The sequence below is a fragment of the Procambarus clarkii genome, unplaced genomic scaffold (genome assembly GCF_040958095.1).
Source record: "Procambarus clarkii isolate CNS0578487 unplaced genomic scaffold, FALCON_Pclarkii_2.0 HiC_scaffold_155, whole genome shotgun sequence".
NCBI lineage: Eukaryota > Metazoa > Arthropoda > Malacostraca > Decapoda > Cambaridae > Procambarus > Procambarus clarkii.
In genome coordinates, this window is record NW_027189188.1 from 639,560 (window position 1) to 652,861 (window position 13,302).

At 50.2% G+C, this 13,302-nt stretch overlaps 1 long non-coding RNA gene across 1 annotated transcript in view; it reads right to left on the reverse strand.

The window, feature by feature from the left end:
* Positions 1 to 413: 413 nt before the first annotated feature.
* Positions 414 to 13,302, reverse strand: part of LOC123750219 (uncharacterized) — a 43,001-nt gene continuing 30,112 nt past the window's right edge. The window contains exons 2-3 of the long non-coding RNA XR_011226765.1: positions 1,049 to 1,218; positions 414 to 603 (exon numbers count right to left, since the gene is read on the reverse strand). This is a non-coding gene — a long non-coding RNA (uncharacterized lncRNA). The remainder of the gene's footprint in view (positions 604 to 1,048; positions 1,219 to 13,302) is intronic.

A 13,302-nucleotide genomic window follows, 5' to 3' on the forward strand; every position in this document is an offset into this window, starting at 1 on the left:
TCATTTTTTTCTTGCAATGTATTTGTTATTTTATTAATTCTTCTAGAATTTACCTTCTTAAAATTATCTGTTAGATTAAGGACCTGCCCGAAACGCTGCGCGTACTAGTGGCTTTACAAGAGTGTAATTACTGTACTATGTATTCTCACAAACCCATTGTACCTTCTTGTATATAAATAAATAAAATAAAAATTAAAAAAAAAAAAAATGATCTGCCTAATGTCTCTAACATGCTTAAAAAAATCCACTTGTGGATGTCAACCAACAAACTCACACTAAACATAGAAAAGCATTTTACTTAAATAAATTAATAAATAAATTGTTAAAATGTCTTTTTGGGTCAGGATGAGTGAAGCAATGAAAGCGATTTTGTTTTTATTAATTAAAGCAGCCAAATGTTGCTGGCAAATGGGGCAAAACTGCAAAAGTGGATGGTGTGGTGCTGCCTTCAGGTGTGGGGCTGCCTTCAGGTGTGGGGCTGCCTTCAGGTGTGGGGCTGCCTTCAGGTGTGGTGCTGCCTTCAGGTGAGGTGCTGCCTTCAGGTGTGGATCAGCCTTCAGGTGTTGTTCCTCTTGGATGATCTTGTCCCTCTCTGTCTCACACCTGTAAGAATGAGTGATATGATTGATGGGAAACAAAGTGCAGGCAAGACAATGGAGGCCAGTAGTAATCAGCTTGTCAGTACACAACTTTTGCCCTTGCTTCAAAAGAGCCAGGATTCCACTATTATTTTTGGGTGATAAGTGCTTCTCTTCAATAGTGTACTTGTTAGGATCCTGTAATATATAAAATATTTAATGGGATTTAAGACATTTACAAATTTGTCTGAAAATACTAAAGAAATTAGAATATATATATAATGGAAATTTTTGATAAAAGTTCACATGTAAAAGTCACCAGTATATTAAAACCATGGAATTGTCTACCTGTCAAAGCCATAAATAGCAAGACAAAGTATAAAATTAGTATATATAAGTCTAAAGTTCTGCTGGATAAATGTTTATGAAGAACTGAATTGTAACACATTTAATTTAAGCTGTTAGCTTACCTTGCTTAGATATGAAGGGAAAATTCCACATAACTCTTTAGTATGTTCGGTTAAAATCTCTATTCTTGTAATATGTGAGAATGCAGCATTTCTTGAATGGTATGTTGTTGCTCCTCTCTGGATCTCCTGAAGCTCCACATCTACTGCCTTCTTTTTTTGAGCCAGGGACACTAATAAAAGAAGAAAATTTATTTACTGTAAGTAAACTAAAACTCAATTTAATGTAATTACAGTTTAGGTACTTGCATAATACATTTATTTATTTATTTATTTATATATATATATATATATATATATATATATATATATATAAGAAGGTACATTGGGATTGTGAGGATACATAGCATAGTAATTACAATCTTGTAAAGCCACTAGTATGCGCAGCGTTTCGGGCAGGTCCTTAATCTAAGAAAATTTTAAGTAGGTAAAAACTTGCAAAATTTATAAAAAATGATAGCAGTTACAAAGCAAGAAAAAAATAAAAGATGAGAGAAAATTGTAGGTATATTAAAGCACATAGGTAGCTCAGATTGATTGCAATGACAGCTTGAATGGTAGCGAAGCGAAGCATAAATGTCCATAGAGCTGGCAAGCAGGGGATGAAAGAATGGGGCGAGGCTGCAGAAATCTTGAGCAAGGATCCGGGGATGAAGTGAAGAGGGGAGATGAAAGGTCGGTGGCCCAACCACCGCGGATTTGAACTTTATCAGATGGAAGTAGAATTGAGTAGGGTGTCATTTGCAGTACACACAGGGGCCGGGAACGCAAGCAGCTGGCAGTGGAGGTTTGATGTCAGATGTTGATGTTAAGTCAGTTCGTTAGTAGTCTTCTTCCTTGTTGATTTCACCAAACTTTGATCGTTGGTCTTTTTGGGCTTGTCGGTCTTGGTGGTCACGTTTCTTGTTGATGCTTGGAGGTGATCTTTCCGTGGAGGTGATGGTGTTCCAACAGATATTTCTTCATCCGATTCATCAGATGAGTGAAGAGCAGGGGTGTTGACACGCTGGGGTAGAGTTCTTGAAGGTTGATGTCTTGAAGGTTGAGTTCTTGGAGGTTGAGTAGCAGTGGTAGGTACTGCAGCAGAAGGGGCTGCATAGTAGGTACCCTCTATAGGGTCACACCAAGGGTCGATTGCAGCGAAATTCATCACTGAGACGGGTGAAGGGACAGCAGCAGCTGGAGAAGCGTGTGGAGCAGGAGCCGACAGTAAGTCTGAAAGCGTGGCCGCGTTCACAGTGATGTCATGGTTAGTAACCAACTGTTGCAGAAGTGGGGGTCACAGGAGGCAGAGTCTTGTGAGCTGTAGGTACCCGAACAGGATCTGAAGTCTGCATTGCAGTGGCGGAATCGTCGTCGTCGGATGTAAGTAAGTAATTATCAAAAGAAGGCACCAAACCGGGAAGGCTATGTAGCACCATCAAATGCGCAAAATAATCAGAGGGCGCTAAATATCACCAAGGAAGCCAATACGAGAACAAAAACGCATAAAGCGAACGATATCAAAAGTGTCAGAGTCACCAAGAATTCTATTGAGGGACAGGTGACCGCGAGGGGCGGTCGGAAAGCAAGACACGCTCGTCCTGGAAGTCAGGACATTCAAGAAGGACATGCACGACCGTAAGAGGGACAATGCAACTAGGACAATAAGGAGCAGGGCGGCGCTCCATCAAGTGACCATGGGTTAAGTGAGTATGGCCAATACGCAACCTCGCCAGAGCTGTTTCCCACCGCCGGTTACGGTGGAAGGAGGACGGCCACGAGGAAACAACATTTCAGAGTACGTAGTTTGTTACCAGTAACAGACGACCAAGAAGCCTGCCAACGTTTAAGGATGGAGGAATGGATAACCGGGTAAAAGTCGGAATATGGAATACCTTTACGAGAGATGGGACAAGAGCGGACAGCTTCCTTGGCGGCAGCATCCGCACGCTCATTTAAAGACACACCAATATGGCTGGGAACCCAACAAAACTCAACCGACTTAAATTTACTGTGAACAAGAAACAGCAAATGCTGGATCTCGACAACTACTGGATGAACCGGATTAAAGGACCCGAGTGCCATGAGGGCACTACGAGAGTCAACAACAACTACAAAGGAAGACTGACAACGAGAAAGCAGGAGACGAAGAGCATAGAGAATAGCATAAAGCTCTGCTGTAAAGATGCTAGTCTCCAGAGGTAAGCGACACATAAGTGCGATCAGGAAAAACAACAGAGTAGCCAACACCATCCGCAGACTTAGACCCATCAGTGAAGATAGAAACGGAGCGGGAGTGAGAAGAAAAGTGCTCGAGGAAAAGGCGTTTTAGAACCGTAGGAGGGGTAAAAGCTTTAGTGATACGGGTCAAGGATGTACAAAACCGCGGAAGAGGGACCCTCCACGGGGGCAAAGAAGGAACAACACGAAAAGAAACATCAGAAATACGAACGGAAAGAGAATCCTGTAGGCGAGATAACCGGACAGAAAGAGGGAGGTGGTGAAGAGGAACAGGAACCGCAGGAGGGGTAAAAGTTAAAGCACGACAGAGGCGAGAGGAAGGATGTTGCAAGGACCGCGCAAGATAGCGAAGACAGTAGCGATCACGGCGGTCCTGGAGAGACAGGAAGCCAGTGTCAACATACAAGCTAAGGATGGGAGTCGAACGAAAGGCACCAGAACTGAGGCGCAACCCAGTATGGTGCAAAGCATCAAGATGGCGAAGAGTAGAAGGAGAAGCAGACGAGTAATCAGGGCAACCATAATCGAGCTTAGACAGGACGAGAGAGGAATGTAAAGCAAGGAGAGTGCGCCTATCTGCCCCCCAAGAAGTATGGGACAAGACCCGAAGGAGGGTAAGGGCCTTAGAGCACTCAACACGGAGGTAAGAGATATGGGGAGACCAAGACAAACAAGTGTCAAGGAATAACCCCAAAAGCTTCGCAGATTCTTTGTATTCAAGGGGATGACCATAAAGTGACAAAGAGGGACGAAGAACAACCCATTTCCGCGTAAAAGTCATGGCACAAGTCTTAGAAGTAGAGAACTTGAAGCCATGATCGGTGGCCAAAGAGGACACGGCATCAATTGCAAGTTGAAGCCGGCGCTGAAGGAGAGGCGAATCATCACCCTGACAGCAAAGGGTAAGATCATCGATATAGAGAGCGGAGAAGACACCAGAAGGACGAGAGGAAAGAAGACCATTGAGGGCAACCAGAAAAAGAGTAGTGCTCAGAACACTACCCTGGGGCACACCTTCGTATTGCTGAAAAGAGGGAGAGAGAGCGGTACCAAGGCGCACCCGAAAGGAACGACGAGAGAGGAAGCTGCGGAGAAAGAGAGGGAGATGACCACGAAGGCCAAAAGAATGAAGTTGAGATAGAATATGATAACGCCAAGTGGTGTCGTAAGCCTTTTCTAGGTCAAAAAGGACGGCAACAACGGAGGTCTTCGCAGCAAAAGCAGTACGAATATAGACCTCCAAGTTCACCAGGACATCTGTCGTGCTGCGGCACTTGCGGAAACCAAATTGAGAAGGGGAGAGGAGGTGATGGTGTTCCAGGAACCACATCAGACGAACGTTAACCATACGTTCAAAGAGTTTGCAGACACAACTTGTGAGAGCAATAGGGCGAAAGTCCTTAGGGGAAGTACCCAGAGACCCCGGTTTGCGAACAGGGAGGACAACGGCATCGAGCCAGTCCTCAGGGACTGACGACGACTCCCAGATCCGATTATACAGACTCAGTAAATACTGAGACGTGCTCGGAGGGAGATGGCGAAGCATCTCATAATGAATACCATCGGAGCCCGCCGCCGTAGAACCGCAGAGGGCCAGGGCAGAACGAAGTTCAGAGAGAGAGAAGGGATCATTATAGGGAAGCTGAAGATGAGTGCAGAAATCTAAAGGACGAGACTCAAGGACAGGTTTACGAAGAAGGAAAGATTGGGGAAGATGAAGACCAGAGCTAACAGAAGAAAAGTGGGAACCCAGTTCAGAAGCGACCTGCAACGGGTCCGCCACAAGAGTATCATGGAGGTGAAGGACCGGTGAAACATCGGGAACGAACTTACCCGCTATCTTGCGGATACGCTTCCAGATCTGGGCCAGAGGGGTTTCGGACGTAATTGTCGAGACATAAGATGCCCAACATTCACGTTTAGCCGTACGGATGGCCCTACGGGCCACCGCACTCGCTTTCCGAAAGAAAAGAAAAGAATCGGTCGTCTGCCTACGGCGGTGCTTCTTCCAGGCTGCACGCTTACAGCGGACAGCCCGAGCACAGTCCGCATTCCACCAGGGAACGCACTTCCGTGGACCCCGAGAGGAAGAGCGAGGAATAGAGCGGAGGGCAGCGTCGAAGACAGTGTCATGAAAAAGGAGGAGAGCGCGAGAGTGGGGCAGAAGGGAGAGGTCAGAGAGAGTAGCACTGAGGGAAAATAGGGTCCAGTCCGCCTTAGCAAACTGCCACCTAGGGAAAGAGAGGGAAGGGCGAAAAGAGAAAAAGGAAACAAGGATGGGGAAATGATCACTTCCATGGAGGTCATCAAGAACCTGCCATGTGAAATCTAAGTAAAGAGAAGAAGAGCAGAGAGAAAGATCAAGACAAGAAAGGGTGCGAGTTCGAGAGTCCAAATGAGTGGGCTCACCAGAATTCAGAAGAGACAGGGAAGAAGAGAGGAGAAACGGCTCAAGGAGGCGACCCCGGGTATTCGTCAGAACGTCACCCCAAAGAGAATGACGACAATTGAAGTCACCCAGCAGGAGCACAGGCTCCGGCAAGGAGTCTAGGAGGTGTTTCAAATCAGGAAGAGAGAGCGGGACACTCGGGGGGAGATAAATGGAACAAACTGTGTACCATTTCCCCACAAAGATACGAGCAGCAGAACAATGGAGAGGCGAAGGAAAAAGTAAAGGAACAAAGGGAACAACAGCCCGAATCAAGAGAGCAGAAGAATTAGAAGCCCCAGCAATGGCTGGGGGGGGGGAGGGAGAGAAAGGAATAGCCACGAAAACGACCAGGACGTGCACCAAGCATTGGCTCCTGGAGACAGACACAAAGGGGCGAAAACCGCGAAACCAGAAGTTGGAGTTCGAGGAAATTGGCGTAATAACCTCGAACGTTCCATTGAAGAATGGACAACGACGAGAAGAGAAAGGACAAAAACAGAGAACAAGGAAGAAACAAAGGCGAAAGACCAACAGAGCACGTTAAAGAATATCAGGGTCGGGATCAGGGTCAGCAAAGTCAGGGTTAGGGGGCATGGGTAAACTGAGCAAAGACGGAGGGAAGGAAACGGGAGAACAGATCAGAGGTGGGCGGGCAGGGTCCAGAGGAGGAGGAGGAGGAGGAGGAGGAGACAACGGAGAGGAGCAGTCAAGGACAGCAGCAGGAAGAGGGGGAGTAGAAAGAGAGGAGCGCACCCCAGCAAGAGCAGCAACCGAAAGGGAAGCAGGGGCCAAAGAAACCTCCATAGCAGGAACAGGGGGCGCAAGCACTGAAACGGGAGGGGAAGGAGCAACAGAGCCAGAAGGAGGAGCTGAGGAAGAAAGCGAAGCCTTCTTACCCGCCGGGGAAGAGGAAGGAGAGGAGCCAGGCTTACGCTTCTGACTTAAAGAGACCGGTGTCCCAGCAACTACGTACCGGGCAACGGATTCCAGTGTCTCAACAGGAGAAGCCGAACGAGAGCACACACGACGGCCGTTAGGAGAGCGATGGACATCCGCCCGCACCGACAGGCGGCGGGGAGAGCCGATAGATGGAGGAAGAGGATGGGAAGGAGGATCGGAGGGGGACGAGGAAGAAGACACAGAAGACACGACAGACCGGGTAGAAGGAAGGGGAACCCCAGACAGAGGACCAGGAGGAGGATCCTTCGGGAGAGAACCCAAAGGGATAGAGGAGGGGGCAGTGGGCGCATCAGGGTCCAAGGCCCGCAAACGGTTGTGAGTCTGAGGAAGGCGGGAAGGACGAGGAGAGGAAGAGCGCAACACGCGCACATAAGAGATATTAGCATAAGGCGGGAGCCGGCGAACCTGGCGCCTCGCCTCAGGAAAAGATAAACGCTCCCGGTGCTTCAAGTTGAGGACGGCTGCCTCAAGCTTGTAATGGACACACGCACGGGAGAAGGTAGGATGGGCCTCACCGCAGTTGAGGCAACGAGCCTGGGGAGAAGTGCACTCCGACTTAGAGTGACCTTCGCCACCACACAAAGGACAGAGAGAGACAGTCCCGGAGCAGCGGAGGGCACCATGCCCAAACCTCCAGCACTTGTTGCAGAGCCGAGGAGAAGGAATGTACTCCTGGACAGAGCACCTGGCACCAGCAAGAATGACAGAGGGTGGAAGGGTCCTACCATCAAAGGTAATCTTCACAACCCGGAGGGGTTGACGGCGACTACCACGAGGGGGACGAGTAAACGTGTCCACCTGGAGAATAGAATGGCCCTGGGCAGCGAGGATATGTCGAATATCGTCGTGGCAGTTGCGCAGGTCCCGAACACCGGTCGCAACATGGGGCGGGAGCAAAATAGTGCCAACACTGGCATTCAACTGAACGTTCTTCGAGACCCGAACGGGGGTCTCGCCAAGGCAGGATAAGGCAGCCAAGCGGGAAGCAGCATCCTGAGAAGGAGCAGCAACGACACGTGTACCGAGACGAGTGGGGTTGAAAGTAATGGAGGCATCCACAGAATCAATGAGATGTCGATGGAGGGAGAAATCGTCAGGAGGCGCAGAATCAAGAGGGAGGAGATCAAAATATTTGGCCCACGAAGCGGGACCAAACAAGGCTTGATAGGTAGCAGAACTGGAAGGAATCGAGCGAGGGCGGCCGTGACGAGGACGGCGGTGAGAACCCCCAGAGAGAGAGGGGTTAAAAGGCGCAGTAGTTACAACTAGAGAAGGAGCCGCGCCAGGGGACGAGGTAGTCACCACTGGGGGCTTGGGGCTCGACCCAACCACAGAGGAGGGAGAGGAGCCAGAGGAAGGAGTCAGAGAGGCCAAAGGAGGAGCAAGGTCGGGCCCAATGCAGCGGAGGCTACAGAGCCCGGTCTTCCAATACGGACCGACTCGGGGGCTTGGTCGCCCACCCCACGAGCCTGAGAAGGAAACCAGAAGAAGCCGAAGCAGGGGTAATCATCTTGACGAAAGAAAGAATTCACTCACGAATGTGCCCCCACACCCACCATGGAGCCACAATTAGAGGCAGGACACCCAACAAGAAGCTATCGCCGATCTTGTCGGGGCCTCCTAGGGGTGCGTCGCGAGTATACGCCCCACAAACGCCACCTTAAGAAACCGACAGTCCGTCGAGATCGGGTTCAGTGACGAAGTGGGGATTGACAATAAAAGGTTCCCCTCGCTCTCGACGTCGGGTACTGCAGTTCTACGGGTGCATGAGTATGCCTCCTCAAGCACCCGGGCATCAAAATAGAAGAAGTCCAAGGGAAGAACCAGAACGAGCAAAAGGTCGGTAGGAAACGGCAAGCAGATAGGAGAAGAGGGGGGAGAAAAACGAAACAGAAGGAAAAGGAAAAGATGCCCAGCAGAATTGGAGAGGACGGCAGCAGGAGCACAAGGCTAGAAAAGGACAGAGGACTGTCCCAAGGAGCATCACACTCCGGCAGCCGCCCACTAAGCCCCCACACGGCGACAACGAGCTGAGCGGGGAGGGGGACTGTAGCTCAAGCCTCCCTCTACAGGCAGGGGGTTGGTGCTGGACTGTAGCTCCAGCCTCCCTCAACTAGCAGGGGTTGGTGCTGGACCTGTAGCTCTAGCCTCCCTCTACTGGCAGGGGGTTGGTTCAAGACCTGTAGCTCCAGCCCACGTCTACTGGAAGGGGTTGGTGCTGGACCTGTAGCTCCAGCCCCCCCTCTACTGGGAGGGGGTTGGTGCTGGACCTGTAGCTCCAGCCTCCCTGTACTGGCAGTGGGGTTTGTGTTGGACCAGTAGCTCCAGAGCCCCTCCCCCCCCTCTACTGCCAGGGGTGTGGTTCTGGGCCTGTAGCTCCAGCCCACCTCTACTGGCATGGGGTTGGTGCTGGACCTGTAGCTCCAGCCCCCCCCCCCTCTACTGGCAGGGGGTTGGTTCTGGACCTGTAGCTCCTAACCCCCCCACGTCTATTGGAAGGGGGTTGGTTCTGGACCTGTAGCTCCTATCCCCCCCCCTCTACTGGCAGGGGGTTGGTGTTGGACCTGTAGCTTCAGCCCCCCTCTACTGGTAGGGGGTTGATGCTGGACCTGTAGCTCCACCCCCCCCTCTACTGGCAGGGGGTTGGTGTTGGACCTGTAGCTTCAGCCCCCTCTACTGGCAGGAGGTTGATGCTGGACCTGTAGCTCCAACCCCCCTCTAATGGCAGGGGGTTGATGCTGGACCTGTAGCTCCACCCCCCCTTTACTGGCAGGGGGTTGATTCTGGACCTGTAGCTCCAGCCCCCTCTACTGGCAGGGGGTTGGTGCTGGACCAGTAGCTCCTGTGCCCCCTCTACTGGCAGGGGGTTGGTGTTGGACCTGTAGCTTCAGCCCCCTTCTACTGGCAGGGGGTTGATGCTGGACCTGTAGCTCCAGCCCCCCTTTAATGACAGAGGGTTGATTCTGGACCTGTAGCTCCAGCCCCCTCTACTGGCAGGGGGTTGGTGCTGAACCAGTAGCTCCAGTGCCCCCTCTACTGGCAGGGGGTTGATGCTGGACCTGTAGCTCCAGCCCCCTCTACTGGCAGGGGGATGGTGCTGGACCAGTAGCTCCAGCTTCCCCTCTACTGGCAGGGCATTGGTGTTGGACCAGTAGCTCCAGCCCCCCCTCTACTGGCAGGGGGTTGGTGCTGGATCTGTAGCTCCAGCCCCCCTCTACTGGCAGGGGGTTGGTGCTGGACCTGTAGCTCCAGCCTCCCTCTACTGGCAGGGGCTTAGTGCTGGACCTGTAGCTCCAGCCTCCCTCTACTGGCAGGGGGTTGGTGCTGGACTGTAGCTCCAGCCTCCCTCTACTGGCAGGGGGTTGGTGCTGGACTGTAGCTCAAGCCTCCCTCTACTGGCAGGGGGTTGGTGCTGGACTGTAGCTCCAGCCTCCCTCTACTAGCAGGGGTTGGTGCTGGACCTGTAGCTCTAGCCTCCCTCTACTGGCAGGGGGTTGGTTCAAGACCTGTAGCTCCCGCCCACCTCTACTGGAAGGGGTTGGTGCTGGACCTGTAGCTCCATCCCACCTCTACTGGCAGGGGGTTTGTGCTGGACCTGTAGCTCCAGCCTCCCTCTACTGGCAGGGGGTTGGTGCTGGAAATGTAGCTCCAGCGCCCCCTCTACTGGCAGGGGGTTGGTGCTGGACCTGTAGCTCCAGCCCCCCTCTACTGGCAAGGGGCTGGTGTTGGATCAGTAGCTCCATATTTTATTTTTACCCAAACCCACCATCCCACTTAACCTTCTTTCCTTCTTTTACTTTGTTTTCACATATAAGTTCATTCTTTATCTTAGTAATAATAAAATTACAATAGTAAAGAATCAGATCTACTAAGACTTGACATTTGAGAAAAAACAAGAGAGCAAGGTAGTGAGAGCATGGGAGCACTAAGACTTATAATTGAGAAACAAGAGAGCATTTGAGCAAATGAGTGAGAGAGGGGGGGGAGGAAGAGAGAGAATAAGGGAGAAAGATAGAAAAGGGGGGTTAGAAGGAGTAGGAGAAACAAAGTAAAAGATGGAAAGAAGGTTAAGTGGGATGGTGGGTTTGGGTAAAAATATACAAAGGAGAAACAAAACTACATCTGAAAGGTTATGAAAAGGATAATATATTTAACAAATACGTCAAAAACAAAATAAACTACATCTGAAAGGTTAGGTTAAAGGGTTGGGGAATAAGAACATATGATAGAACCTACTAAATACACTAAGATTACAAGAGGTTAGGTTAAGGGGTTGGGAAATAAGAACATATGATAACAAACATAATAAATACAACTTATGAGCAACTTGATGAACTTTAACAAATAACCCTTGATCTGCAAAAAAAAATGACCATTTGAGAAATTAGCCCTTGAAACGAGTAAATTCCCATATATAACAAGTAAGTAAGTAATTATCAAAAGAAGGCACCAAACCGGGAAGGCTATGTAGCACCATCAAATACGCAAAATAATCAGAGGGCGCTAAATATCACCAAGGATGCCAATACGAGAACAAAAACGCATAAGGCGAACGATATCAAAAGTATCCGAGTCACCAAGAATTCTATCGAAGGACAGGTGACCGCGAGGGGCGGTCGGAAAGCAAGACACACGCTCGTCCTGGAAGTCAGGACATTCAAGAAGGACATGCACGACCGTAAGAGGGACAATGCAACTAGGACAATAAGGAGCAGGGCGGCGCTCCATCAAGTGACCATGGGTTAAGCAAGTATGGCCAATACGCAACCTCGTCAGAGCTGTTTCCCACCGCCGGTTTCGGTGGAAGGAGGACGGCCACGAGGATACACAACATTTAAGAGTACGTAGCTTGTTACCAGTAACAGACAACCAAGAAGCCTGCCAACGGGTAAGGACTGAGGAATGGATAACCGGGTAAAAGTCGGAATACGGAATGCCTTTACGAGAGATGGGACAAGAGCGGACAGCTTCCTTAGCGGCAGCATCCGCACGCTCATTTAAAGACACACCAATATGGCTGGGAACCCAACAAAACTCAACCGACTTAAATTTACTGTGAACGAGAAACAGCCAATGCTGGATCTCGACAACTACTGGATGAACCGGATTAAAGGACCCGAGAGCCATGAGGGCACTACGAGAGTCAACAACAACCACAAAGGAAGACTGACAACGAGAAAGCAGGAGACGAAGAGCATAGAGAATAGCATAAAGTTCCGCTGTAAAGATGCTAGTCTCCGGAGGCAAGCGACACATATAAGTGCGATCAGGAAAAACAACAGAGTAGCCAACATCGTCCGCTGACTTAGACCCATCGGTGAAGACAGAAACGGAACGGGAGTGAGAAGAAAAGTGCTCGAGGAAAAGGCGTTTTAGAACCGTAGGAGGGGTAAAAGCTTTAGTGATACGGGTCAAAAAAGTACAAAACCGCGGAAGAGGGACCCTCCACGGGGGCAAAGAAGGAACAACACGAGGAGAAACATCAGAAATACGAACGGAGAGAGAATCCTGTAGGCGAGATAACCGGACAGAAAGAGGGAGGTGGTGAAGAGGAACAGGAACCGCAGGAGGGGTAAAAGTTAAAGCTCGACAGAGGCGAGAGGAAGGATGTTGCAAGGACCGCGCAAGATAGCGAAGACAGTAGCGATCACGGCGGTCCTGGAGAGACAGGAAGCCAGTGTCAACATACAAGCTAAGGATGAGAGTCGAACGAAAGGCACCAGAACTGAGGCGCAACCCAGCATGGTGCAAAGCATCAAGACGGCGAAGAGTAGAAGGAGAAGCAGACGAGTAAGCAGGGCAACCATAATCGAGCTTAGACAGGACGAGAGAGGAACGTAAAGCAAGGAGAGTGCGCCTATCTGCCCCCCAAGAAGTATGGGACAAGACCCGAAGGAGGGTAAGGGCCTTAGAGCACTCAACACGGAGGTAAGAGATATGGGGAGACCAAGACAAACGAGTGTCAAGGAATAACCCCAAAAGCTTCGCGGAATCTTTGTATTCAAGGGGATGACCATAAAGTGACAAAGAGGGACGAAGAACAACCCGTTTCCGCGTAAAAGTCATGGCACAAGTCTTAGAAGTAGAGAACTTGAAGCCATGACCTGTGGCCCAAGACGACACGGCATCAATTGCAAGTTGAAGCCGGCGTTGAAGGAGAGGCGAATCATCACCCTGACAACAAAGGGTAAGATCATCGACATAGAGAGCGGAGAAGACACCAGAAGGAAGAGAGGAAAGAAGACCATTGAGGGCAACCAGAAAAAGAGTAGTGCTCAGAACACTACCCTGAGGCACACCTTCGTATTGCTGAAAAGAGGGAGAGAGAGCGGTACCAAGGCGCACCCGAAAGGAACGACGAGAGAGGAAGCTGCGGAGAAAGAGAGGGAGATGACCACGAAGGCCAAAAGAATGAAGTTGAGATAGGATATGATAACGCCAAGTGGTGTCGTAAGCCTTTTCTAGGTCAAAAAGGACGACAACAACGGAGGTCTTCGCAGCAAAAGCAGTACAAATATAGACCTCCAAGTTCACCAGGACATCTGTCGTGCTGCGGCACTTGCGGAAACCAAATTGAGAAGGGGAGAGGAGGTGATGGTGTTCCAGGAACCACATCAGACGAACGTTAACCATACGTTCAAAG